This window comes from Sciurus carolinensis, chromosome 1 (assembly GCF_902686445.1).
Source record: "Sciurus carolinensis chromosome 1, mSciCar1.2, whole genome shotgun sequence".
NCBI lineage: Eukaryota > Metazoa > Chordata > Mammalia > Rodentia > Sciuridae > Sciurus > Sciurus carolinensis.
The window spans coordinates 107226125-107251113 of NC_062213.1; the positions used below are offsets into that span (position 1 = coordinate 107226125).

Sequence of the window (24989 nt, forward strand, 5' to 3'; positions counted from 1 at the left end):
TTGGTACATGGAATTGAACCCAGTGGCACTTAACCACTGAGCCACATTCCCAGCCCTTTTTTAGTTTTTATTTTGAGACAGGATCTTACTAAGTTGCTTAGGATCTCTCTCAGTTGCTGTCTTTAAACTTGCACTCCTTCTGCCTCTGCCTCCCCAAGTTGCTGGGATGACAGGTGGGCACCAATGCACCTAGCTTCTAGTTGACTATTCCTTTTTTGGTGGGGAGGTGGGTACTGGGGATTGAACTCAGGGGCACTCAACGACTGAGCCACATCTCCAACCCTATTTTGTATTTTATTAAGAGATAGGATCTCACTGAATTGCTTATTGCCTGGCTTGTGCTGAGACTGGCTTTGAACTTGAGATTCTCCTGCTTCAGTCTCCTGAGTTGCTGGGCTTACAGGCATGCGCCACCATTCCCGGCCTTGTTGACTGTTGTTAACAACATTAGTACCAGTCCAGCATGGGGAGTTCCATTTGTCATTTATAGGAGGATATTTGCCCTTCTCAGGGCAGAAACAGTGGCTTTTAGTTCACCAAACTTGTAAGAAATAACCTGTCTGGATCATGTATAGCAATTAATGGGTGTTCAGTAGTGAGCTGTGGAACTTACAGGAACTCAGACATGCTCTTCTATTCCACAGCATTCAAAACCAAAGATACTGCCTCTATGTTAACCACTCTCATAATCCAGTTTGATACAGATTTATCTTTAGGAAGCTGATAATATTGATCTATAAAATGAGATAGTATCTCTTAGTATAACCCCTGGTTTAATAGTTTCTTGGTTTTGTCTTTTTCTTGTCTGTACAACCTTGTGACCAGGGGTCATATAGGTTCTGTATAATATCCCAGCATAAATTTTCCTTTAGGAGTGACCCTGAGACTGGTTGTGGTAGCTGAGACTGGCTAAAATATTTATTTGTTGAGTCAATTTCTCAGGAATAGTGTTCTAAATTCATTGCTAAATTTTACTTCTAGTAACTACAGCTGCAGTTCCAGCAGCATATAGGAATCAAAAGTTCATTAATCCCTGTCCTTTTATCCTACCTCTTCCCAAACTATATGTTTCAGTGAGTCAGAGTCTCTCAAAGTTGAGTTGAAAACCTCAGCAACTCAGTGAGACTCTATCTAAAAATAAAAAGGACTGGGGATGTTGCTTAGTGGTTAAATACACTTGGGTTCAATCCCTGGTATCAAACAAAATAAAAAGAAAGAAAGAAGGAAGCAAGCATGGGGCAGAGTCTAGTTTAGAGTTACAAATGTGGAGCTTCCAGTTTTCTTTTCCTGTTGGAGTCATAGTTATTATTGTTAACTCTGCCTGGCAATGATGTGTAACAATATGCAAGAATATTGCCAGCCAAGGAAGCTCATCTGAGTCTTGGTGTCTAGAATTTTTGTTAGGGCTCATACTGTAGACATGGTTCATTGTCCACATGGCAAATCTCAGTTTGCAGGACAGCCCATCCTGAGCCCATTTATAGTTGATCTGATACTATAAATTATGTCATTGGCATATACTTATCTGGTTTGGCTCAAGATCCCTAGGTAACAAAGTTACTTTTATTTGACAGGATATTTCAGCTTAGCTTGTACCTTCCAGGAACTGAAGGCAAAAGGTAGGCAAGGTTAAATCTTTCACAAAATAGTTTGCTATCTTCATCTTGTACTCTAGTAAAACACTGCTGTTCTGAACTTGTCTGCCTTTGCACATGTAATTTCTTAGACTTATAGATCCACCCTTCTTATCTGTCAATAGAGCTGATACAACCATAAAACTAGTTAACTTCTCTGTGTTATCTTCACTAACACGTTCTGCCTCATTTTTTCTTCTCCCTTTCCCCTCCTGTATCTGGACTTCATGCTTTATAGGGCCTCTTGGATTTTAATTTTCTTACACGCTTATCAGTGAAGTCAGGTCCCCTCAAACACCGCCACCACCCTTTTTCTGGTACTGGGGAACAAACCCAAGGGCACTGAACTGCTGAGCTACCCCCAGACCTTTTTTATTTTTATGTTTGAAACAAGGGTCTCTCTGAGTTGCTGAGGCTGGCGGTGAACTAGTGGTCCTCCTGCATTGGCCTCTCAAGTAAGCTAGGTTTATAAGCATGCTTCCCATTTCTTTTTGAATCAAGTATTCAATTGTGAGAATTTGGATTTTCTTAGAAAGTCCGCTCTTTAGTAGATATTTTTATAATTAGCTTTGAATCAAACAGCATTGAGATTTTCTTGAAGATCTATGGCCCTGTCTTCTTATAAAATTAGCTGAGTTTTTTTTTTTCTCCTTATTCCTTATTAGCTGAGTCATAAGTTTGTGGCTTTTGTTGGCCATTTTAATGACTTACCATTATTCACTTATTTTAAAGTTTCATAATTCTCACAGTTCTCTTTTATCCTTATTTATTTTTCCCTTAGTTTGATTTTTAAAAAATACTTTTTAGCTGTAGATGGATACAATACCTTCATTTTATTTATTTCTATGTGGTGCTGAGTATCGAACCCAGTGTCTCACACGTGCTAGGCATGTGCTCTATCACTGAGCCACAACTCCAGCCCTCCCTTAGTTTGATTTATATTACTTTTCCACAATCCCACAGTGCTGGGGACTCGAACCCAGGCCTTGGGCATGCAAGGCAAGCGCTCTACGTGATGGGCTATATCGTCAGCACTGATTTATATTACTTTTCTTAGATTCTTATGTGGCTTATATTTTTTTTTAATCCCAAAGATGTGAATTTTTCCTCTGAGTACAAATTGAACTTCTTTCAAACACATTCAACTTCTATACTCAATAAGTCTTGCTTTTCCTTCCCCTTTCCAGCTTAAAAAAAAAAAAAAATTGCTCAATAATATAGTGATAAAGCAGCTGGTGAACTCTTGTTTTGTGTTTATGCACATCCCCCCCCCCATATTGGGTATTCTACCCCTGAGCTATACTCCCAGCCTTTTATTTTTTAAGACATGTATCTCTTAAATGAGAGATGGAATCTTGCTTACTTGCCCAAGCTGGCCTTGAACTTGGGATTTTCCTGTGTCAGCCATCAACTGAAATTACAGCCATGTACCTCCCCCCACACTTGGCTAAATGTATCTTTTTTTTGTTTTTGTTTTAAATTAACATCAGGCAAACTGTTCAACTTTATTAGTAATCAGGTTAGTACAAACTAAAATTACAATAAGATATCCACTTAAAATAAAGCATTACGTATACACAGTGCCCTATTGAGGCAATATATGAGACACAGGTACTTTTAATTCACTTGCATTTGGAATTGGTTATATGTATCTTTTCAATGGAGAAAATATATTACCAACTTTAAAGTTGGTTGTGTAGATTGAGAATTGTACCTATGAAGTGTATAACATTGTAAGTGCTCCATAATAGTTTAGTTATTATTAAGTGTCACTAACATTGTGACTTACACATTTTCTTCTCGCTTTAAAAAAAAAAAAAAAAATTACTTTCTCGAGGTCTTTGGTACCTGAAAGCCTTACAAGGTTTCCGGCCAACAATGAGCTTATTCCTCCTCCATCTAAAAATTTTATTCACAGTAAAGGATTAAACGAGGTTAGAGGGGGACTGGAGTTGTGGCTTAGTGGTAGAGCGTTTGCCTAGCATGCGTGAGACACTGGGTTCGATTCTCAGCATAGCATATAAATAAATGAATTAAAGAAAAAAAATAAAGTCCGTCAACATTTTAAAAATATTCAAAAAAAGAAAAAAGAGATTAGAGTACTGGGGATATAGCACAGTTGGTCCTCAGCACCACACACACAAAAAAGGTGTAGAGCTTCGTATGATAGTGCACACCTTTAATTCCAGTGATTTGGGAGGCTAAGGCAGGAGGAGTGTAAATTCAAGACCACCCACAGCAGATTAGCCAGACCTCGGTAACTTAGCAAGTAACTTAAAAATTAACTTAGTGATAAAATACCCCTGAGTTCAATTCCTAGTGTGTTTGTAGCAGGGAGACTACAGTACAAATTTTAGTTAGTTTCAAAAGCATGGTGCCAGTAGACAGGATCTACAACCTAGCCCCACTGCATGCTTGTGCTCACGCCTTCCCCTACCTGCTGCAGTGCTGGAGCGATGGTCATGGGGTTCATGTCACCCTCCTCGAGGAAGAGGAAGAAGAGGTGACTTGGTGCCTCTGGTGTGTCCTGAATCAGGGACACACTTTCTGGGGCATAGTGTTTTTTTCTCATAGCTGATAAAGCTTTTTCCCTCCCCTCCTTCCTTCCCCTTCCTTCCCCTGCTTCCTTTCCCTCTTCTCCCTTCCCCTCCCCTCTCCTCCCCTGCTTCCTTCCCCTCCCCTCTCCTCTCCTCCCCTCCCTTCCCCTTCCTTCTTTCCTTCCTTCCTTCCTTCCTTCCTCTGGGGTCATGGTTCAGTGGTAGAGCACTTTCCTTGTACGTGTGAGGCACAGGGTTTGATCCTCAGCACTACATAAAAAAAATGAATAAAGTAAAATAAAGGTATTGTGTCCATCTACAACTGAAAAAATTGAGAGGGGGAAAAAAAAGAATACATCTGGTGTACCTGAGGAAGAAGATTGAGAGTGAAAAAGTGTTGCTAACAAATTATATATGTATTATCTTGGCAGTATAACAGACACTCAAGTTAAAGCTTGGTCTTTGAGACTGCTATATTGAATCAGTGTTGGATTTCATTCACATGTGCCGCAGAATGTAAGAACTTTCCTTCACTTAAAGATTCTACACAACTATTCCCAAGTTCCAGCTCTCCAAATGTTCTAATGTCAGGGTCCTTTAAGTTTGGCATTTTTACAAGTAGAGGAACTCTTTCCCAGTAAGTACTACTAATACAGAGCAACATAAGCATTGTTTTCTTTTTGGCAGTGAGGTAAAATCAGGTCATTTCAGAAGAGGAGAAGCCATACTGTATCTCTCCTATACAAGATGATTTTGCCATTGCCTTTTAGTCTTTCATACTCCCTTCTGAATTATCACTTTGACTCAACCACCTGGTTCACATTTTCTCAATGCCTCCCCTTTTCATTTTGTCCTTTTTCCTCTGTTGAGTTAGGGAAAGTATGAAGGTATTTCTGTTATTCCTGACTGGAGCTGTTATATGTCAAGGGAGAGAAAAAGCAGGGAGTTCCAAAAACTGGTTTTCTATGTCTTGCAGTAGCAATAGCCAGACAGGACTTTGGCAGAGGCAGTTTTCTGATTACATGAGACTAGTACTTCAATGAGCCCTTATGCCTTTCAGCCCATTGCTCTCCAATACAAATACCTAAATCTTCTGGAACTTTCTGCTACCTTTTTGTTGTTTTAAAATGTTTTTCCAAATTGACTAAGGCTTTCCCCTTTCTTTTCACTTGTTGGTTGTTTCAAATCAAATTCGGTATGAACAAGGGAAATATACAACACTGAATTTGGAGGGAAAATAAAGTTTCTAGGATTGAAGCTGAATGATCTCTTAAAAGTATAATGGATAATTTTTCAATCAATAAATCAATATTTTATGACATTAAAAAGAATTAAGAAATTTATTTTATACTTTGTACTGAAGCACGACATGCCATTAGTAGGGACTAAGAAGAGAAGAGGATAATAGGAGCAAAATACAGTGATAATAGATAATGTCATTTACATGTGGTACCAACAGAAATACTTGGCTGGACCTGTTAGAGGTGTGAAGTTTCAGGCTGCCTCATAGAGAATTTGCACAATGTTTTGGGTGAACAGACCTGAAAAGTAGCACTGCTTAACTTTTTAGATATCAAAAATAGGCATACAATTAGGAACCGAAAAAGTATGTGCAGAACAAGTCCTAAAGTTCAGCTTCAGAAAATGTTGAGCCATTTAGACAAAAACTGTCTATGATAAGGAAAAGCAGAAACAAGAGCTCAGGGGGATGAAAACTGACCTCTTTTGGAAGTCAATGCCAGAAAGCATTCAGGCAAGTAGAAAAGATATCTGCCTGCCAGGGAGGAAAATAAATAATAGTTCTCTGCACTTTTATTGCAAATATCAATGGAACTCCTAAGTTAAAATCAATTATTGGGCTGGGGTTGTGGCTCAGTGGTAGAGCACTCGCTTAGCATGTGTGAGGCACTGGGTTCCCTTCTCAGCACCACGTATAAATAAAAATAAAGGTCCTTCAACAACTAAAAAAAATTAAAAACAAAACAAAACAAAACAATTACTACTGGCAAATTGAAGCTGCCCACAGTGTGGGCATTACATTACTTGTGATACATAAACCCAGCAAGATGCTTGATTCACTATAGAATTATTTTCAGAATGGTTCTTTCAAAACTTGGCTCCTGAAATCTGACTTTTTCAATGTTCTAAGAGTCTATGAAGGAAATACTTTTTGAAGAGAATACTTTACTTTTGGACAATTCCCCAGCTCACGCTTCTGCTAAACACCAGTGAGATGGATGAATGAAATACATGTTCTTTCTCCATAATGCTTTAACTTGAATTCAACCAGAGAATCAGGGTGTGATCTTTAGCTGCAAATTGCTTTATAAATGGAAGCAACTTGAAGACGAGTCTTGTAATTTTTGAAGAAAGTGATTATGAACAAGATAAAGGCAAAAAGGAATTTTCAAGGCTAAAATTACAATATAAAAGTACAGTTTTTAAATGGGCAAAAAGTTGGGATGAAGTAAAACAAATAGCCATAACCAGTGCATGAGAAAAAAGGAACCTGACTGTAATATTCAAAACTTAGGAGATAGGGATTACAAAGAGATTCTTTTAAAAAAAAATATTTTAGTTGTAGATTAACATAACTTTATTTTATTGATTTATTTTTATGTGGTACTGAGGTTCAAACCCCGTGCCTCACATATGCTAGGCAGGTGCTTTATCACTGAGCCAGAACCCCAGCCCTACAAAGAAATTCTTGACAAATGTGGAGGGTTAGAAACTAAGCTGGATGATGATACAGTGTTGTTAAATGAATATGATGAAGAAAAGGATTGTCCCCCAAAGAGAAAAGGTGGGATTACAAAGGAAGTTGTCTAAGAGGAGATGAGAAATTGGCATTTAAGTTACTTGCTGTGTGAGGAGGAGGCTCGGCTACTTTCTTAACTTTGTAGATGCCACACCTGAATTTCAAAGGTTTTGTTTCACACTTTAAGAGATGCAACAGAAATAGTCAAACAGTTCCAAAGTAGAATCCATTTGAGAATTGGTAGTTTTTTGAGACCTAGGCATCATAATATTAAATTTACTTTCAATATACCTTAAATTTCTGGTTCTAGTAATTAGATTCTGTGTTTAAAGATTTTTATTTACATTTATTTATTTATTTATTTGTTTATTTATTTTTTGTGGTACTGGGGATTGAACCCAGGGCCTTGTGCATTTGAGGCAAGCTCAGTGAGCTATACCAACTGAGCTATATCCCCAGCCCCTTGTTTAAAGATTTGTGCAGTTATGTCAACATGTATGTATATGATATAGGCTTTGATTGTCATTGTTTTTATCAACTGACATTATTTTGCATATCAGTGCCCACTTACGTTGGTTATAAACTATACAGTTTGAAAATAATTTTATATTTCTTTAAAACTTAGTGCCGCGCACAGTCGGGAGTGCCTGTAATCCCAGCAGTTCAGGAGGCTGAGGCAGGAGAATCTCAAGTTCAAAGCCAGCCTCAGCAACATAGCAGGGCTCTAGGAACTCAGCGAGACTGTCTCTAAATAAAGTATAAAAAAGGGCTAGGGATGTGGCTCAGTGGTTAAATGCCTCTGGGTGAAGCCAATCAATTTATTTTTCAGAAATGTACAATAGCTCAGGATCTTCAGATGACAGATACCACAAAAGTTGAGCCCCTTCTGTAGAGAAATAAAATCAGAGAGGCTTTGGATTTGGGAATGTGAAGGATGGGGATGAGGTAATATGCTAAAATCCAGAAGATAAAGTATAAATCTGCCCACTAAACTGTAGGAGTACCCTCTCCTTACTTGCTTCCTAATTTCCAATAGTGACACTTTTCCATTTTACAATCCCTTCCTTTCACCCTTTGGAGAAAGTCAGTGATGAAAAGAGGTTGCTAAAACTTTGGCATTTGAGGTTGATTTCTAGTTAGAAGGCTGGGTCTTTTCCAGATTGCCCACCAGTCCATAAATAATGTTCTCTCGCAGGAATCCAAGCATCTTTAAGGGTGAGTGGAGTTCAAGGATTATGTGACATTGGAGGGGAGCCACCATGGCTTACATTGTGGGATATGTTAAGAATTTTCAGGGTCTGGGGTTGTAGCTCAGTGGTAGAGTGCTTGCCTAGCATGTGTGAGGCACTGGGTTCGATCCTCAGTACCACATAAAAGTAAATAAATAAAGTAACAAGGGTGTTGTATCCATCTACAACTAAGAATTTTTTTGTTTTGTTTTTGGTTTTTTAAGAAATTTCAGTCTCTTTTGTCTAGCTTCAAATACATAACTACCGGAAAAGATAAATCTATGCTTTGTTTGTGGTGTCAGGATAACTATAAGTACATGATTTAGGCTCATTCAAATACAAACAGAATTTTGTTTAGTGGGAGATTTTGCAAAAGTTTTGTTCTTGATAAAAAGGAACAAATAGTGTGGACCTTTTTTCTGACTTCTTCCTTGAATTTGAATGTGATACCTGGAAATGTGATACTATTATCTGATGGTGAGGGCAAGTGAAAATACTCTGAAGGGTTCTAGTCTTGATGTTGAACTAACACATCAATGCTTATTTCCTATCATCTTATATAAGCCATTGTTAATCATTACAGTTGGTTAGTCAATTTCTGATGGACACACACACATGAAAATGACATGCACATGAAAAGGAAATATGAAAATTTTAGAAATTACAACATCCTGAAACATTTAAGAAGCTGTTGGTCACAATATAAGGACAAGAATCTCTGTAAAACCCATAATCAAAATAGCACGCCGAGAAGCATAATGGTTAAAATGAAAAATTAATAGGATTGGTCAATGAATTCTGGGTAGTCCCCTAGAAAACAGACCAAAGAAGGGAAAATAAAAATGTTAAGATTATGAGTTCTGATAGACATCCAGTATGAAAAAAACAAGATTTTGGAAAATTATCAGATAATTAAGGCAAGAAATTCTTCAAGTATGTAGAATCACCAAAACAAAATGCCCATTTAGTGCCCAGAACAACTGTTAAAAAAAAAAAAAAGGAGACCCATATTGAATTATACACCATCAAAAAATTACAGTATACAGTTGACTAAAATTAAGACTACAAGTTTCCAAAGAGCATTAGAATATTGCCAGCCAATGAGATAGGAATCATAAATGGGATCTTCAGAAAAAAAAAAAAAAAAAAGGCAATGTCAGAAACTAGAAGATGCTGGTGTAATGACTTCAGAAATTGTGAGATGAAGGGAAAAAATTTTCAGCCTACAATTCTATAATTAAACTGTAAATTAATGTGAGGGTAAAATGTATACCTTTCTAGCATTTGAGAATTCAGAAACTTTGCCTTCTGTGTATCCCTTCGTGGAAAGCTATCAGAAGATGTGATCTGCCAAAATAAGTTAGTAAACCAAGAAAGTAAAAGTAAAAGGAATACCTTAAACAACAGCTGTGCAGTTTTTAGACTGAAGAAATGAAACTTAAAAATGGAACCATATCTATTATACATGTTATGTTGGGTTAATTGAAAAACAATTGACAAATTTTTGACATGTGAGAGATCATAAGAAACATTAGAGATTGTCAGAATAGGATAAGATAGAACCTTTATCTTCTGTGGTAAAGATGGGGTTGATTTGCTAGAATTTCTTGTCCACCTGACAGGTTACAGATCCAGATTCCAACCCTTTTTACCACCAACCTTGAAGCTTCTCCATTATTACCAACCTTGAATCTACCAAGTCCTTTATCCTTATTTTTTACCCAAGAAAGTTCTATACTCAGATATCTTCACATCTGTCACCATTTAATTCCTGTAAAACTCAATACAGGCCTAATTCTGACCCTTTCTTCCCCTTGTTCTCTGGAATTTCTGGTTTCTCATTAGGAGGGTCTTCATATCCTCAACTTCTTTGATCTTTTTCTGATCCTTTTTGCTATAATATACTGTTTCCCCTGCAGCCCTTTTAACTGTGTTGACTTGTTTTTTTTCTTTCATGTCCTATGTATCACTGGTCATGGAGGCATATTGTTTTTTAGGTCATTATTTCTCTTTCTTCCCTTAGAATATCTGGATTTTAATTGCATGCTATCCTCCACAGCTCCTTCTAACTGTCCTCTAAGAACTCCTGGGTGTAAAACTTCCTTTTACACTTGAAGAATTTTAGTTTCTATCTCAGTGGTAAACTCTGGAATACTACTGTGATCTTAATACCTGGTAATTTTAGTGTACACAGATTTGATTCTTCAGAATGCTTAGTCTTTGCGTTCTTTGAACTCCTTTCCAGTGTTTTGTCCTTTACTTTGCTGTAATCACACATGCATGATGATATATTGGATATTGTCATTTTTAGTAATCATACTCAGTTCCTAGCATTTCTTTTTATGGCCGCATTTCCTATCATTCCTGCTTATTCTACTTAGTACCTGACTTCCACAAGTATTCAAGCACATAGTAGCTGCCTAAATAGTTGAGAGACCCTGGCTCTGTCTTTTAGTTGGAGGCTCTTTCTCTAACTTTTAATTAGAATATTTAATTTTGTTACACTCAACATGATAATTGACACCTTGGGTTTACATGTACTATTTGGTTTCTGTTTTGTTGGTGGAGTTAGAACCCGGGGCCTTGTACATTTCTACCACTGTGTTGCAGCCTGACATTTTTTTTTCTATTTTGTGTTTTGTTCTCCTGTTACTTCTTTCTGTCTTCCTTTTAAGTTTATAAATCTTCTTTGTAGTGTTCTATTTTATATCTACTCTTGGCTTTTAAAGCTTACCTCTTCATTCTTGAGTGATTGCTTTAGGAGTAATGTAGATGACTTGCAGCTCTAACTTAATGACTACTTAAAGTATTGCACTGTTTCTCACTTTTATAAGGTTTCATTAGTAACCTTATAAAAAATATTTTATCCAATCCCTATTTTTATTTTCTATAATATTTATTCATATATAAATTATAAATAGTGCCTTTTTAAAAAAATAACTGACTTTTAAGATAGTTATAAGAAGGGAAAATAAAAACATAGTATTTTATATTTACTTGCTTATTACCATTACTGTTTCACCTCATTCCTTCCTAAATACATGAATTACCATCTGTTATGTTCTGTTGCCTAAAGAGTGTACTCCTCCAGCATTTTTTGTTTAGCAACTCTTTTCAGCTTCTTTTAAACTTTTTTTCCCCAAGCATAGAAAGCACGTTTTATTTAAGGATAGAACAGAGACAGACTTCTCTGCAAAAAAGGGGTCCCAGAGAATGGGTATCCATCTACTCAGCTTCTGTTCATATAAAAATCCTTAGTTTAGAAGGATAATTTGCTCTAAAATTCTGGGTTGACATTTTTTTCTTTCAACATTTAAAATAAAGTTATTTATATTCTTTTTTGGGGGGGGGGTGGGTGGGTACCAGGGATTGAATTAAGGGGTACTTGACTACTGAGCCACACCCCCAGCCCTATTTTGTATTTCATTTAGAGACAGAATCTCACTGAGTTGCTTAGCACCTCACTTTTACTGAGTCTGACTTTGAACTCTTCAATCCTCCTACCTCAGCCTCCTGAGGCTGGAATTACAGGATTGCGTCAGTGCGCCTTTGCTAAGTTATTTTATTCTTGCCAATGTTGGTTTTCATATCATTCCTTCCTGAATGTTAAGTGCTTTTCTCTGATTACCTTGACTATTTTCTTTTCTTTTTTTGGGAGCAGTGGTGCACAGCTGTAATCTCAGCCACCCAGGAGTGGCCACAAATTTCCAAGCTAGCGTGTGTAAGACCCTGTCTCAGAATTAAAGGGGGGCAGGGGAGAAGGACCTGGTACGTAACTCAATTGTAAAGTGCCCTGGGCAACTCCCAGGATAACCCCCCCAACCCCCACCACCCCGGCAAACAGTACTTTCTTTGATCTCCCTGCTGAGTATGATTTTTTGAGATGTTTTTCTGTTAATCCTGTGTGGGGTTCACTGAACTTCTTTTATCTGTAAGTTGATGGTTTTCATCAAATTTGGGCAATTGGCCATCCCCCACTTCCCTTTTCTTTTTCAAAGAAAAGATGGGGGTCTCACTGTGTTGCTCAGACTGGCCATGAATTCCAGGGCTCAGGTGATTCTCCTGCCTCAGTCCTCCATAATATTTGAGACTACAGACATGTGCCACTGCTCAGCTTATTTCAAAAAGCAAATTTCCCCCAATTACACATTGGGGATTTTTTGATTTTTGTCACATGGATCCCTGATGCTTTGTTCATTTTTCTTCAGTCCATTCTCTCTCTTTTTCAAACTGCTAACTTAGAAATTTTTTCTCTTGGGGCTGGGGAGATAGCTCAGTTGGTAAAGTGCTTGCCTTACAAGCACAGGGCCCTGGGTTTGATCCCCAACACCACAAAAAAAAAAAAAAAAAAAAAAAATTTTTTTCTCTTGGTGCTGGGGATCAAGCCTAGGACCTTGCATGTGCTAGGCAAGTGCTTTACCATTGAGCTACATCCTGGCTATTTTTTATTGATGGGTATCCATATTTCATACTTTCTTTAGTTATCTATGATTTGTTGCTAAGTCCATCTAGTGAATTTTATAATTTTGGTTATTGTGTTTTTCTAGAATTTTCATTTGCTGCTTTTTTGTTGTTTGTTGAGATTTCCTATCTACTCATTGAGTATCTGTTAATTTAAAGTGTTGAATACACAATAGTCCATTTAAAGTCTCAGCTAAATACAAAGTGCGGACTATTTTGGTGCCGATTTTTGTTTAGTATGCTTTTCTTTACTATGACTCATTCTTTACTGTTTCTTTGATTGTTTAATGTATATATATGTATTTATTTATGGTTCTGGGAGTTGACCTGGGACTTTGTGCATGTTAAGCAAATGCTGTGCTATTGAACTACAACCCTACCCTGTCTAGCAATTTTATTGTGATTTGATCCTTTTGTATAACACATTGTAGAAAGTTTAAATTCTTTTTTATCTTCTGAGAACTGTTGATTATTCTGACAGGCAATTAAATTAATGATGGATCACCTTGATCTTTTATTATAAGTTTGTTTTTATACTTTGTTAGGAAAGATCTATGGAAAGTTCAAGGTATTTCCTTTAAGCCTTGGTATCTTCACTTTCTAAACTGTTTCTTGGATGATCTTGTCAAGCTTTGGTTTAAGGCTTTTTTAGGCTAGGATAGAACTTAGTGCCAGGGTGTGGTCTTTTCCTTTAAGATGTGACCTTTCTGGTTTTTCAAGTAGGATGCCCAGGAAACATAAGTCCCTTTCTCCTCTGGAAGGGGAATCAACTGAAATTTGTCTAGCAAGCCTTGCATAATCTCATCCTGTGCCTGGATAGCCTGGGTCCAGGGACTTGTGAGGAATTCATATTTATTCTGGATCTTTCCTTTTCTAGCCTCTTTGTGCCTCATCCTCACCCTCCATGTATCTGCCTATTTCTGTGCCCTGCTCCTTACATTTCAGCTACTCAGAAGTTCCAAAATTTCTGCCTGTGCTCTGCAGGCTCACTAGCTTTGAGTTACCATAAAACTGTCTACAGGATTGGGAGTCTAGCTGAGTGAGAGTATGTGCTTAGCATTTTCAAGGCTCTAGGTTAGATCTCCTACTCACACACACACAAAGAAGAAAAAGAAATAGAAAAAAAGATAAAGCTGTCTACAGACAGGCAGGATAATTTGCAAAAATTAAAGTCTTTAAAGGATTTCATACTTTGTCTGTGGTCCAGTAACTTAATATAGCTGTCTGTCTTGTTTTACAGTTTTTAGTGGCAGGACTAGTCTGGTGCCAGTTATTCTGTCATTGGTGAAAGTGAAAGTCACCTTTTCTCTACCTTAAAATTTTTTTTAATATCCTTTGGCAGTTTTGTTTTGAGGATCAGTATGGTTTGAGAAAGTGACTGCTTAAAACCTAGTATCAGATGTTCTTCTTAAGGAATAAGATACAATAATGGTCACTTGAATGGAACTGTATAAGTGAAATTCCTTTCAAATGTTTCTTTAAATGAGGCTTTTATTGGCATTATGCTTTTATATTAAGATTTTGCTTTGCAGCAGATATTCATAGTCCTAGATGTATATTAGAACAACCTAAGCAGATTAAAAAACAAAACTATTGCCTTCTTCCAGACTGATTAAGAATCTTATGGCCTAGATAGCAAAAACATTTTATAGTATTTAAAGAATATTGGTAAATCACCTGAAATGCTTTTCATTATTTAGTGAAGGTGAAGAACTACTTCCTTAGAAGGACCTCTGCCAAAATAATTGTTTTAATTTTGTGAATTCTTCTAAAAATTAAAAAAGTCTAGATAGAGTTCTAGATAGAGTTCTGTACACATTTTTGGTAAAAGTTACTATATATATATGTATATATAAAATATATAAATCAGTCCTCTTCGGGAAGTTAGATTTAGAATAATGGCAATAATCAATATTTCTAAAAATCTAAAGCACATTTTTTTTTCCATGAAGCACATTTATTAATAAGTCAGGGACAAAACAGCTTGCTTACTGAATTTTATTCAGTATTCGTTGATCTCAGTTGTTTTGTAGATACTGAAGTGTTCACCATTTACCAGATACCATGGTAGGTATCTGGAATTTTGTAATCTGTGAGACTGAGATTGAGTATATGGCTCTATGGTTCCATAGTAGTTCATTAAAGTATCTCCATTATAAAATTGCTTTATTTAGATATTCCTTAACAACTTTGCTCTGTGTGTGTGTGTGTGTGTGTGTGTGTGTGTATTTGTGTATTACTGAAGATGGAACCCAGAGTCTTACACATGCTGGGTAACTACTTCAGCACTGAGCTGCATCCTCAGCCCTTTTTATTTTTATTTAAGCTTCTTTTTGTTTTTGTGTTGAGAATTGAGCCTAGGACCTCACACATACTAGGCAAGAGCTCTACCAATGAGCCACATCCTTAGTCCCCCCCAGCCCTTTTCATTTTATTTTGAAACAGTCTAAGTTGCCTGTCCTAACCTTTAATTTTTGATCCTTCTCAGTCTCCTGAATAACTGGGATTTGCTTTATTAATTTTAATATCATAGTTTTGAGAGCTTAGTCCAGTTCAAACTGTCCAAGGAGTTTGTAGAACAGAATGATTGTTTTTAATAGAGAATATTTGAATATGACTAAGAGTTAACTTAAAAGAGGAATATTGGGAGAGAAAAATTGAATAAACAAACATAAAAAGCATTCAGAGTGGATATTTCCATAAATAAATGTTACCCATTTGGCAAAGGGTTGAGCAGTATCTTGGATGAAAATTGTATTAATTGATAAAATTATTGCAAAGATTAAAATCCCATACATTGGCCAGTTTTCTTTGTTAGCAGTGCAACTTGACCTGAACATTTTTGGTTTATCTCTGATCTTTCTCTGTATGCCTGATTTCTGTCTTTGAGATAGTATAAATATCATGACTTAAGGAGCCCTTTTCTGTGTATCCATACAATCTAGAATTGTTAGCCACTTTTATGTCCTCTTTATCACATCACCCTAATTAAATTTTTGTTTTCTTCTTAGTTACAATGTGAGGAAAGGAAGACCAGGACTTCGTTTTACCTCCTTTATTGTGTTATTTCTGCTCTTTGAATTCTTCCTAGTGACTAGAAGGAGATATTGCATACCAATAATGACTACATTCTTTTAAAGAGCTTTAAAATCACACGATGCATCGTATATACATATACATATCTACATATATAGGTATAGAAGTACCTATAAATACAGTGTAAAGAGTAACAAAATATTTTTAAAATCTGGTTTACAATTATGTTTTTCAATCAGTAATCTCTAAATATTGAATCCATTACATTCTTTAGTGTTTTTAATTTTTTAAAATATATTTTCCCCTATTTCTCCCAGTTTTTATGTTCAAAATGCAAAACAGCCTCCGAATAATCTCAGTTAACAAATGTTTTCTTCTCTTTTCTTTTTTCTTTTTCTCTCCCTCCCCCCTTCTCTCTTTCATACCAGGGATTGATTCCAGGGGTGCTTCACATCCCCAGCCCTTTTTTTGTTTTTTTGAGACAGGGTCTTACTAGGTTACCTAGTGCCTTGCTAAGTTGCTGAGTCTGGCTTTAAACTTACAATCCTCCTGCCTCAGCCTCCCAAGTTGCTGGGATTACAGGTGTGCACCACCATGCCCAGCACAAATATTGTCTTGAACTATGTCTAAACTGCTACTACAGGCCATCTGTTGCATTTAACATATTTAAAAGTTGTCAACCATTCCTCTTTTAAATTTTTTTAAAAAATTTGAGGCTTAAAGTTATAGATTCACAAAAAGTTGCCCAAAAAATTAAAGAAGAAAAAATTCAGAGGTCTTTTGCTGCTGTTAGTGGGTATTTTCTTCCTCTGCTACTTAGGTTTATTTTTGCTCAAGGTGCCATGTTTCCACATATGGTGGTGTGTGTGTGTGTGTGTGTGTGTGTGTGTGTGTGTGATTTCAAACTAGGAACTTCTCACTTTCTTAGAAAAAATACTTAAGCAAATCCTTGGTCTTAGAATTTCTTCAATAAAGGATTGAATTTCCTGTTATCATTGCCTTGAAACACTACCAGTTTAGGACAGTTACATTTCCAGAATGAAGTTTTGAACCACTCACATGGTGTGCATTTTCAGCATCCTAGGTTTCTCCTCTCTGCTCTTCTACAACATCGTTTTTTCCTCTTAGATATGGGGCAAGTTGCCTTTATACTGAGGTTATAGCACTTTTGTATCTCTGCTTAATCAGATTTACACCTGTAAAACTGTAATCATAATGAAAATAATATATTAATCACGAAGATATTCGCTAGGTAAGTGATTCTAGGTGGACAGTTTTCGGTAACTTAAATATGTTGCTCTGCTCTTGTGACTTGCATTTTTACATTAAGAAATCTGTTTTGTCTTTGTTCATATGTACATAATATATCTTTTTTCCTTCTTGAGCTATTTTGTGGGAGGTTTGTTGAGATTTTGTGGGAGGGTGCTGGGGATTGAATTCAGGGATGCTTAACCCCTGAACCAAATCTCCAGCCCTATTTTGTATTTTATTTAGAGACAGGGTCTCACTGAGTCGCTTAGCACCTTGCTTTTGCTGAGGCTGGCTTTGAACTCTTTATATTCCTTCCTCAGCTTCCCAAGGCACTGGGATTCATGTACTACCACACCGAACTATTTTTAAGATTTTATTACTGCTTTAAAGTTGTTTGGAAATGATATATCTTAGTGTTCCTTTCTTAACCTGTTTGGGTGTTTGGGGATGTTGAATTTATATCTGTAGGTTTATAGTTTTCATCAAATTTGGAAGTTTTTTCCTATAATTATAATAGTTAACAGTTTTTTTATTTTCCTCTCACTTTGTGATGCCAATTATACCTTATATCGTTGTGAGTAGGACTCACCTTTGCCCCCTTTTATTCCCTCCATTTTTTCCATTTTCATTTTGTGTACTATTAACAGCAGATTAGATTTTATAGAAGAAAAGATTAGTTATTTTAAAGACAGCAATGGAAAGTGGTGTCCTGTTTTACTAATGAAGTCTTAGGTAACTGAAATATCAGGTGATATCACTGAGCACTTTGAGATTTAAAGTTGACTTTTGGTCCCTTTTCTGTTAATGTGAGAATCCTAATATCTTCTCCATGCTTTATAGAAATTTCTACCCTTTCAGTTTCTCCTGTTGGCTGCTTACAGTGAAACTTTGAATCCTTACAGTTGTTATTGTCTCCCCTTGTTGTAGAGACTTTTAATTTTTTATATTTCTCCCCTTTTTGGCCAGTTACAGTGGCACACACCTGTAATCCCAGCAACTTGAGAGACTGAGGCAGGAGGATCACAGGTTTTAGGCTAGAGTGGGCAACTTTAGCAGTACCCTGTTTGAAAATAAAAATGGATGTAATTCAGTGGTAAAGCACCTCTGAGTTCAACCCCAGTACAAAAAAAAGAGAGAGAGATTTGATGTGTGTAGGAGGAGAGTAAAATTTGTTATTTTTAAAATTAGAAAACAGATCGATATATAACCTGAAATTGAGTTGAATAAAATTGTGCTGTAAACAGATTTTCTTTAAAAAATATGAAAGAAAACGTTTCTAGTACAAGATCAGCAGTACAGAAAGTATAGTGTACAAGTACCTATATATAATATTACTGTTTTGCAGTAGTGCAACTTTTAAGTACATATTGTTGCACTGTCCATAGTTCACATGAATTTACAACTCCACACTTTCACAACAACATGTTCACAGATCCTAAAGAAAGAATAACCCAGATGTTCCCTCATTTGACTAACTTGAATCTGAGTTTAAATGTGGAAAAGGGCTTAGATATATGCAGAGCATGCCACGCACAACATGTTACTTTATCAACTAGTAATTTTCTAAAATAAGGTTTTAGGGCAGTAAAATAAGGTAAGAAACCTGAAAGAATGAAGTCCTAATTAATATATGTGTGCCCCCCACTTTTTTTTACTTTTGAACAGTAGGGGAAAACTTTTTATTTTAAGTTAAAACAAAAGTCAAATGGTTTTGTGCAAGACATTTAACAATTGTGTACAATGTCTTTCTTTTGTTGCCATTGCTTCTGCAAACACTTCAGTTTACTTGACAGTTGCCCTCAATGTCTGCTTCCCTGATCATTTTATCAAGTTCTTCATCTGTTAACTTCTCAAGATTAATCATCACCTGGTGAAGCTCTGCTATACTGATAGAGGCATTGCCACCATTAATCACACAGAATAATTCTTCACTGTCTGTTTCTTTCATTTTTCTTGCCACGATTGTCAGAAGTTTAACATCAGCTATGTCATTATCAGCATCTACTTCATTATGTCCTGTAATTCTTCTTCTGTGGAAATCTGCCCAAGAGACTTCATTTTAGTTCCCAGTTTCTTAGTTATTGCAGTTCTATTACCATCTTTGTCAAATAGTGAAAAAAACTTCTTTAAATTATTTTTATTTTTATTTTTTTAGTTGTAGATGGACACAGTGTCTTTATTTTATTTATTTATGTGTGCTGAGGATCTAACCCAGTGTCCCACCCATGTGAGGCAGGCACTCTACCACTGAGCCACAACCCCAACCCACTTATTTAAATTCTGTGATCCGCTGTGCCATCAGTTGGTCAGCCATGCTGCAAGTACTGCTGTTTTTGGAGACACTTTTGCATAGCTTACTCCATTTGAAATCCATGTGGGGCCTTCATTGCAAAGAACATTAGTGATATCAGGCTTTAAATTCATACTAAGACCTTAAAGCCTTGGGTGCTTTATGTGTTTTGACCAATTTATTCTTGTAACAGTCCTATAAAGGTAAATATTGAGTTGCCCTAAGCATCCAACTATTAAGATAGTACCTAAATCATTAAGTTTTTCTGAAGATGTGAGATTTGGTGGTGTTGGTAATGTGAGGGTATATAACTTAGTTGTACAGGGCTTGCTAACATGAACAAAACCTGGGTTAGATCCCCAGGACTGGAATGGGAGGGTGGGGATTCAGTTAGAGAATCCATGTAAGATACAGTGCCTGGACATTTAGTAAATTCTCAAAAAAGTCTAGCTGATGCTATCTGTAGTTTGAGAAATGCTTAAATGAAAAATGGTGTTCAGAATTTTCTTCACAGTAATCCAGGAGATAGAGTAGGTGATTATGTTGATAAAACTTGCCATCAGTTTTGAAAGTGGATGATAGGGTCAGTGGAACTGAGCCTCAAATGTATGTTTGAATTACTATTTAATTTTAAAAAATGGAATAACTGAAGAAAAATGACAGAGCTAGTGTTTTTAAAAAGCCCTCTTGCTGAGCATGGTGATGTATGCCTATAATCCCAGTTATGCAAGAGATTGAGGCAGGAAGATTGCAAATTCAAGGTCAGCCTAGACAATTAAGTGAAGACTGTCTCAAAATTTTTCAAAAAGTCTGGGGTAGCTGGGTATAGGGGCACACACCCGCAATCCCAGCAACTCCAAAGGTTGAGGCTAGAGGATCACAATTTGAGACCAGTCTCGGAAACCTAGTAAGATCCTGTTTCAAAATAAAAAATGCTGGGGATGTGGCTCAGTGATAAAGTGCCCCTGAGTTCAATCTCTAGTACAAAAAATAAAAAGATCTGGGGTTCAAATTCCCAGTGAAGTTTCCCTGGATAATTTGATTTGAATACAAACTAGGATAAATGTTTTCCCAGATGCTCCAGAATCAAATCATTAATACACATTATTAATGACTAAGAATAACTTTGTACTTATTTGGCAAGTCAGGTAGTAATGTTCAGGACTAAGTAAGACACAAGGTGTGCATTTGAAAAAGTTTGAAGTTATTAGCTGAGTGGTTCTCAACTTTTTAAAGAAAACATTCATCTCTCATTCTTTTTTCATGAACACCATATTTTCAAAAATAGCACAACAAACTGCATTAAATATTTTCTAGTAATAATAACATAGGCATTATGATTCATTCTTATAAAAACTAGATTACCAGTTGTATATTTATTATGCCAAGTTTCTACAGTTTTAACCTAAAGCTTAGGAAGTTTTCTTTGATTTTCATCCTAAACTAAATCCTGGGAAATATAAATTTTAACTTAGACATTTTGAAGTACTACTGAAAAATACTGTGTCTAAGAACACATTAAGAATCACTGATTCATAATGCAAAATTAAAATAAAAAATTACTTTCTAGCATTTCTATGTTCATCAAAATTATACTTATTCCATTCGTTGATTCTTCCTGTTCCTGAAGTATTTCAGTTAGAATTTCGATTAGTTAAAAAAAAGTTGGTGTTAAGTTTAATCTATAAACTGTGAGAGGTGATTTGTAATCCAAACTACCTTTAGGACTGGGGTTATGACTCAGCGGTAGAGCACTTACCTAGCACATGTGAGGCACTGGATTTGATCCCCAGCACCACATAAAAATAAATAAAAAGTTATTATGTCCACCTATAACTTAAAAAAAAAAAAACAAACTAAAAACTATCTTTATATTTTCCCTTTTTTGTTTTGTTTCTTCTGTTTGAAAAACTCTAGTGCTTTTGTTCTAATCATAAAATTGAGATTTAAGTGAACAGACAAGTTGATCATCACTTTTAAATCCCTTGTTTCAATTTCATTGATTTTAGCTCTGATTTTAATTATTTCCTGTCTTCTACTACTTTTGCTGTTATTCTGTTCTTTTTCTAGGGCTTTGAGCTGTAATGTTAGGTCATTTAGTTGTTGACTTTTCATTCTTTTCTGGAATGCGCTCCATGCAGTGAAGTTTCCTCTTAGTACTGCTTTCATAGTGTCCCAGAGATTTTGATATGTTCTATCGTTGTTCTCATTGACCTCCAAGAATTTTTTTATCTCCTCCCTGATGTTTTTTGTTATCCATGTTTCATTCAATAGCGTATTATTTAGTCTCCAGGTGTTGCAGTAATTTCTGTTTTTTATTTTGTCATTGATTTCTACTCTCAGTCCATTATGATCTGATAGAACACAAGGCAGTATCTCTATTTTTTTGCATTTCCTAAGGGCTGCTTTGTGGCATAACATATGGTCTATTTTCGAGAAGGTTCCATGTGCTGCTGAGAAGAAAGTGAATCCGCTCGTTGATGGATGGAATATTTTGTATATGTCTATTAAGTCTAGGTTATTGATTGTGTTATTGAGTTCTATCGTTTCTTTGGTTGGAGTTTGTTTGGAAGATCTATCTAGTGGTGACAAGTGGTGCGTTAAAGTCACCCAGAATTACTGTGTTGTGGTCTATGTGACTCCTGAAATTGAGAAGGATTTGTTTGATGTAGAGGGATGCACCATTGTTTGGGGCATAAATATTTACCATCGTTATGTCTTCCTGATTTATGGTTCCCTTAAGTAGTATGAAATGAAGTCCACTTTATCTGATATAAGGACAGAAACCCCTGCTTTTTTACTGAGTCCATGTGCGTGGTAGGTTTTTTCTCATCCTTTCACCTTTAGTCTGGATGTCTTTTTCTATGAGATGAGTCTCTTGCAGGCAGCATATTGTTGGGTCTTTCTTTTCCATCCATTCTGCCAGTCTGTGTCTTTTGATTGATGAGTTTAGGCCATTAACTTTCAGGGTTATTATTGAGATATGATTTGTATTCCCAGTCATTTGGCTTATTTTTGGTTTTTAAGTTGGCTTGGTTTCTCCTTTGAGTGGTTTTTCTCTAAGGTAGTTCCTCCCTTTGCTGACCTACATTGTTGTTTTTCATTTCCTCCTCATGGAATATTTTGTTGAGAACATTCTGTAGTGCAGGCTTTCTATTTGTAAATTCTTTTAACTTTTGTTTATCATGGAAGGATTTTATTTCATCTTCAAATCTGAAGGTTAGTTTTCCTGGGTATAGGATTCTTGGTTGGCAACCATGTTCTTTCAGAGCTTGAAATATGTTGTTCCAGGCCCTTCTAGCTTTTAGAGTCTGGGTTGAGAAGTCGGCTGCTATCTGTATTGGTCTCCCCCTATATGTAATCTGATGCTTTTCTCTTGCAGCCTTCAAAATCCTATCTTTATTTTGAATGTTAGGCATTTTCATTATAATGTGCCTTGGTGTGGATCTGTTGTGATTTTGTGCATTTGGTGTTCTGTAAGCCTCTTGTATTTGATTTTCCATTTCATTCTTCAGGTTTGGGAAATTTTCTGATATTATTTCATTCCTTTGGTTTGTATCTCTGTGCCTTCCTCAATCCCAATAATTCTTAAATTTGGTCTTTTCATGATGTCCCATAGTTCTTGGAGATTCTGTTCATGATTTCTTACCACCTTCTCTGTTTGGGCAACTTTATTTTCAAGATTAAATATTTTGTCTTCATTGTCTGAGGTTCTGCCTTCCAAGTGGTCTAGTCTTTTGGTGATGCTTTCCATTGAGTTTTTTATTTGGTTTACTGTTTCCTTCATTTCAAGGATTTCCGTTTGGTTTTTTTTTGAGAATCTCTATCTCTTTGTTGAAATGATCTTTTGCTTCCTGCAGGTGCTCTTTCATCTTATTGGTATTATCATTCATTGCCTGCATTTGCTCTTATCTTATCCTTTGCTTTGCAAATCATCTTAATCATGTATAATCTGAAGTCCTTTCCTGACATTTCTTCTAACATACGGTCATTGGATTCTATTAATATAGAATCTAGATTTGTTTGGATCATTTTCTTCCTTGTTTGTTCATGTATCTTCCCCTCTAGCAGTGCAGATCTGGGGTATTGCAGATTTCCCCCTATAGGCTTATAGTGGCCCTATAGGTTTCCAAAACCCTTTCTTTAAGGGGAGATCAATATTAACAGTGCCCAAATCTGACACTCTGCAATCCTAGACCAAATAGCCCCTATGGGGACAATAACAAAATTGTCATAGTAAACAGAATGAGTTCAAATATTATCTTCGGTAAAACAGGTTTCAATAAGGTCTGCAGTTTCTAATGGAGGACAAAGAGGATGCAGAGGGATGTAGAATGTGACTGTTAATGGGCTAAGAAAAGAATATACAGAAGTTCTAGATAATAGAAAGGGTGAGAGTATAATCAAAAGAAATTGGATGTTAGCATGCAAGAAAGGGAGAAAGAGACTCTGAGGGAACAGGTAAACAAAAGGAAAAGAGAGCAAGAAAAGTAAAGAAATAAAAACTTAAATTTTTTAAAAAGGAGAAAAACGAAAATCTACAGTATAACAGTCATATAGTAGTGAAACCTCCCAGTGTTCAGTAGCCTGATGCATGAGAGGTACCTGACAATGAGCTTCAAGCCTCCAGCAGGCGTCTCTGGGTTTTGCCCCAAAGATCGGAGCTATGGCTTCCAGGATTATCCAAGATGGCCGCTCTGGCTTCCAAATGTGTTGGCAAAGGGGGAGCTGCAGCTCAGGGTTGGACGTGGCCAACTGGAGGTCCTGGAGGCGGGATGCGGTTGGTCCGGCAGGGGTCCTGGAGGTCCGGTGTGTTTGGTGTGGTTGTGGGATCCTGGATGCTGGTTGCAATCAGTCGGTCTGTGGTCCCGGTGAGAGGGCGCAGTCAGTTGGTCTGGGGGTCCTGGCGGCAGGGAGCAGTCAGTCGATGTGAGGGCCCCAGAGGCAGGGAGTGATCGGTCGGGCTGAGGTATCCTGGAGACGGGGCTCAGTCAGTCCGGCCAGGGGTCCTACAGGGCCTGACTGTTGTCTCAAAATGGCGGCAGCCATGTGTAATCAAACCTGCAGGTACTGTCACAGTGAACATCCAGGAAACAGCAGGCAGCTGGTGCTCCACTGGCAGTTGGCAATCAGTTTGCTGACTATTGTCGGACGATCGAGAGGTGAACCTCGTGTGTTGGGTGATGGATAGGTGAAAGGCAGGCGATGGACAGGTGAGAGGCAGGCAAATGGCGAATGATAGACCAAATCCCTTGATAGTTCACCATTATTTACATATTTTTAAAAAAAATTAATTCTTTTTAGATATACATTGACAGAGTATTTTGACATAGTATAATTTCCCATTCTTGTGGTTGTATCTCATGTGGACTTATACTGGTTGTGTATTCATACTGAACATAGGAAAGTTATGTGCATTTCATTCTACTGTCTTTCCTATTCCCATTCCCCACTTCCCTTCATTTCCCTTTGTCTAATCCAGTGAACTTCTTCCCCCACCCATTCTATGTTAGTATCCACATATCAGAGAGAATTATTTGGCTTTTGATTTTTGGGGATTGACATATTTCACTTAGCATAATAGTCTCCATTTCCATCCATTTACCAGCAAATGCCATAAGTTCATTCTTCTTTATGATTGAGTAATATTCTGATGTGTATATATACCACATTTTCTTTATCCATTCATCTGTTGAAGGGAACCTAAGTTTGTTCTGTAGCTTAGTTCTTGTGAATTGAGCTGCCATAAACATTTATGTGGCAGTGTCAATATAGTATGATGATTTTAAGTCT

The 24989-nt window shown here is 36.7% G+C and overlaps 1 protein-coding gene and 1 pseudogene across 2 annotated transcripts in view; one reads left to right on the forward strand and one right to left on the reverse strand.

The window, feature by feature from the left end:
- Trim33 (tripartite motif containing 33) overlaps window positions 1-24989 on the forward strand; it is a 126653-nt gene that overhangs the window by 55785 nt on the left and 45879 nt on the right. The window lies entirely within an intron of this gene.
- Window positions 18684-19220, reverse strand: LOC124981147 (calmodulin-like; annotated as a pseudogene).